The sequence below is a fragment of the Parus major genome, chromosome 1 (genome assembly GCF_001522545.3).
Source record: "Parus major isolate Abel chromosome 1, Parus_major1.1, whole genome shotgun sequence".
Classification (NCBI taxonomy): domain Eukaryota; kingdom Metazoa; phylum Chordata; class Aves; order Passeriformes; family Paridae; genus Parus; species Parus major.
Genome location: NC_031768.1, coordinates 85,359,336 through 85,363,426, shown reverse-complemented (window position 1 = coordinate 85,363,426; position 4,091 = coordinate 85,359,336). Strand labels below are relative to the sequence as shown.

General features: G+C 48.1%; 1 long non-coding RNA gene across 1 annotated transcript; it reads left to right on the top strand.

Annotated features, from left to right (window-relative positions):
• Positions 1-74: 74 nt before the first annotated feature.
• LOC107200724 lies at positions 75-1,768 on the top strand. The gene is made up of 3 exons (XR_001519728.2): positions 75-205; positions 763-804; positions 1,591-1,768. It is a non-coding gene; the product is annotated as an uncharacterized LOC107200724 (long non-coding RNA).
• The last annotated feature ends 2,323 nt before the right edge of the window (positions 1,769-4,091 follow it).

Genomic DNA, 4,091 nt, shown 5'->3' with positions numbered 1-4,091 from the left:
GGGTGGCAGGGGAGAGCACGGGGGCCTGGGGTCAGTGCCGAGGCACAGGGGAGCCCCTGCAGTGCAGAGCTCCCCTGAGCCTCTACTGCTTCCCTTCCCCAGCTGGGCAGGGAGAGCCTCAGCTTCTCCTTCACGGTGGAGCGGGACATCCCCGTGCGGGGCCTGAAGCCAGCCCAGGTGAAGGTCTATGACTACTACGAGACAGGTGAGTGCCTGGAGTGCCTGTGGGAACGAGGAGGGGCACGGGGGCTGTGGGGACCCACAGCTGCCCCCAGCCTGGCACTGCCACCCCAGCCCTGCCCGAGCCCTGGCAGTGCAGAGGGGCTGGGCTGGAGCCGTGGATGCCGGGGGTGCCGTCTTCATTTCTGGCCCTGGAGCGTGGCCGTGCCTGTGCTTCCAGGCAGACCTGCTGCTCCTTGTGCCTCTGCTGTCCTGGCTGCTGTGCCAGGCTGGCAGTGACAGAGCAGTTTGTCCCCACCTCAGCCCAGTGTGCTGGCAGGAGGTGTCTGAGCAGCCCTTGGCTACCCTGGGGTGGAGATGCCCTGGAGATTCCCTGCTGGAGCTGCCTGTGTGGGTGGCTCTGCCTTGCTGCCACTGCCCCCAGACAGGGCTGGCACTGGGGCTGTCCCCACCCCAACTGGGATCTCTGGGGGAAACTGGGATGGTGGCACCAGCCTGCTCTGGGGGCCTGGGAAAAACATCCCCCTGCCAGCAGTGCCAGGGATCATGGCAGCTCACTCTGCCTTCCCTTCTCTCTTCCAGATGAGTTTGCCACACAGGAATACAGCGCTCCCTGCACCACAGGTAGGTGCACATGAACAACTGAGGTGCTTCAGCAGGGACTGTTGCAAGTTGTCTTGAACTATAGTCTTTGTAGACCTTTGTAGACCTGTTTCCTGGGCCTGTGTCTACTCTAAGCATTTTCTTCACTGTGCCTAATGCAGTCCCCATCTCAGTACAGAGCCCAAAATCAATGCTTCCTCCAAACTTCCTCCATAAGATCTGATACAGCTTTCATTTTCCTTCCCTGAGTATAGCAATCTTAGTGTTACTGCCTTTGTTTGTACAGGGGCAATTGTCTTTTCCTCTGTGTTAGCGTCACTTTATGTAAATAAGTTTCAAGTCTCCCTTGGGATGGAACATCACACTCAGATTTTTGTGTCTCTGCCCTTTTTAGGGCTACATCTGCTATGCTGCAGACACTGAAATTTACTGAGGAGTTTTCTCCCAAATACCTTGGTGAAATGTTGATGGTATTCACATCTCTTTAATAAGGACCTCTCAAACTCTTTCCCAGATCAATTTTGCTTTCCAATGGGAATTGCAGTTGCTGAGAGAGGAATGTGTGCTTGGATAGCTCATGTATCTCCAGGATTAATCTGCTTCCCCTCTCTGTAGCATAGATACTTTGAATGTGTCCAGTCATTTCCTTTCTGTTACCTGTCTGCAACTAGGCATTTTTGGGTGAAGAAGTTTCTCATAGTTTAACAGGGCTTGAACTCACATAGTCACCAGAACACAGAGATATCCAGGACTCTGGATACCACTCACCAGAATATTTATCTCACTTTGTCCTTCTCCCACCTCCAGTCAAGGCTGAACAAGGAAATTCCTGAAGAATGCATCTTGTCGGAGCCTTGCTGTATCAGCTCATGTGTCTCTGCCCCTAGAAGATCTTGTTAAGGGAGGGGTATTTAAATGTTAGAGGAGGACGCCTCAAAAGCAAAAAGGAAGGAACACTATAAATAAATTAATTCTTGATACTCATCAGATGTCTCTGGCCTTGTTTTCTGTTATTGTTATGCTTATTTCTGTTCCTATCCATGTCATGGCCTGAGATTTCAATCCAGAGCCATCCATGGCAAGGTGGTGTTTGGGAGCTCCTTCTGGAATACCTGAAGGCAGACAAGTTTTGGCAGTTGGGAGATTTTTCTCCATCCTTGCCAGCTCTCTAAGGGGAAGACATCATATCTCATCCATGATACACTGGAAGTTTGTCTCTCTGCTTCTTCAGAGGGTGTTTTCTGCAAGGTTGGCCATAAACCTCTGATCACATACTGCCTTTGATTGCACTGTGAAATCACTGCTGTGAGGTGCAAGGATGCTGTCAACCTGTCCAATCTGATCTTTTGCAGTAGCCCAGATAGAAGTGAAGACCTGTGTATGTTCCCTTTCTAGCAGTGTCTCCTTGTTTCTAAACAGCTGAAGTGAAATCAGGGAGGGACTGGGACCTTAAGAGTGTCATTCATAGAATATTTTAGGTTGGAAAAGGCTTTAAGATCAAATCCTGCCATTAACCCAGCATTGCTCAGTCCACTGATATACCATGTAGGGTTGCATGGGGTAGTTCTAGGACCCAGCACTTAACCTCACACCACTGGCCTTGACCTATGGATCCAGCCTGTCCAGATCCCTCTGCAGAGCCTTCCTGCCCTCAGCAGATCAACACTCCTACCCAGCTTGGTGTCTCCTGCAAACTGACTGAGGGTGCCCTTGATCCCCTCAGGTCACTGATAATTAAGCAGGAGCAGCCCCAACANGTCCCCTTGAAGTCCTCAGTGAGGAAGGTAGGAGCCTGTTTGTTATACAAGCAACATTGAATCATAGGGTCATTACATTTGGAAAAGATCTCAATCTCCAACATTCTACTGAATGCCACCATACCGACTTATTACCGTGTCTCAGAGTTCCCCATCTACTCTTTTTTTTACTTTTCCAGGAATAGTGGCTTCTCCACTTTCCCACAAAGCCTGTTCTAATGCTTAGTCCCTCTTTGAGTGAAGCACTTTTTCCTATTATTCAACATTTATCTCCCCTGCCAACTTGAGGATACCTTCTCTTGTTCTATTACTATTTGCCTGGGAGGAGAGGCTCCCTTGCCTCACTGCAGGCTCCTTGCAGGGAGTTGTAGGGAGAAATAAGGTTCCCCTGAGTCTCCTTTTCTTCAGACTAAACAATCTTAGTACCCTCCTTGTAAGACCTACATTCCAGTCTCTTTTCCAGGATCATTGTCTTTCTTTGGAGTTATTCCATGGTCTGAAGAGAGGGGTCCAAAACTGAGTGCAGAATTCAATATGCAGCATCACCAGTGCTGAATACAAAGAGAAAAACATCCACTTTCTTACATCCAAGACACCTTTCAAATGTCTGTAGCAAACGACAAAGCTTCAGCTTGATTTTGTCACTATCATTTGTGCATTTGGCATGTACAATGCTCTCTTTTCACACATGGCTTAAGGCCAGCACAAGGGGAGAAGATGTGAGTCTAGGAAAAATAGAATAAGTAATTTTTTCTTTAGACTGATGATGGGCACTTTTATTTTCACTGTGTCCCAACAGCTCCCCATAAACATTGTCTGTGCATAGTACATTCAAAAATAATGCTGTTTCCTTTTTCCTGTTACTGATCTAAAAACATAACATTGTGACTATTTAGGTCTTGGGTAACTGAGATGCCAAGTAGGTGCATGAACTGGAAAATAAAGGCCATAATGATATGGTGCAGAACTATCAAGCCAGGAGGAACATATTTCCATTTAATTGTTCCATCACTGTGCTTGATCCAGTGCTAAGGCTCTTCTGGAGCTGGGCTGTACTTCTTCAGCCAGCCTGGTGAAGGGGAGAGCAGGAGACCATGATACTTGTGTGCCACGCCCAGGAGCCAGATCTGTGCAGCTAATTTAGTTCTCTGGGTACTGCAGCATTTCAACCAGAGTACATCTCACCCATGGGGCTGTGCAAGGGGCACAGGGAGGCCACCATCAATTCAGTAACATTTTGGTCTTCTTTCTTCAGCTGGAAGGCCACCCTGTTATTGAGCGCACAGAGCTGAATACCAATCATGTTCTACTATACCTGGAAAAGGTGAGGATGGGCCAGAAACATAGGCATTGGGACTTTTGGCTGCATAGAGCAAAAAATTTGTGACTCAAAACTACCATGGCTCTGCTAAGAATGGGAGTGAATATTTTAGTCTTTTTCTAACTACAAACTCTAACTACAAACTTTTTAGAATAACTTTTTTTAATGCTACTTCTCTCCCAGCCCTCAGCAGGCATTGCCTCCACCCTGGGCACAGATCAGGCTCTGAT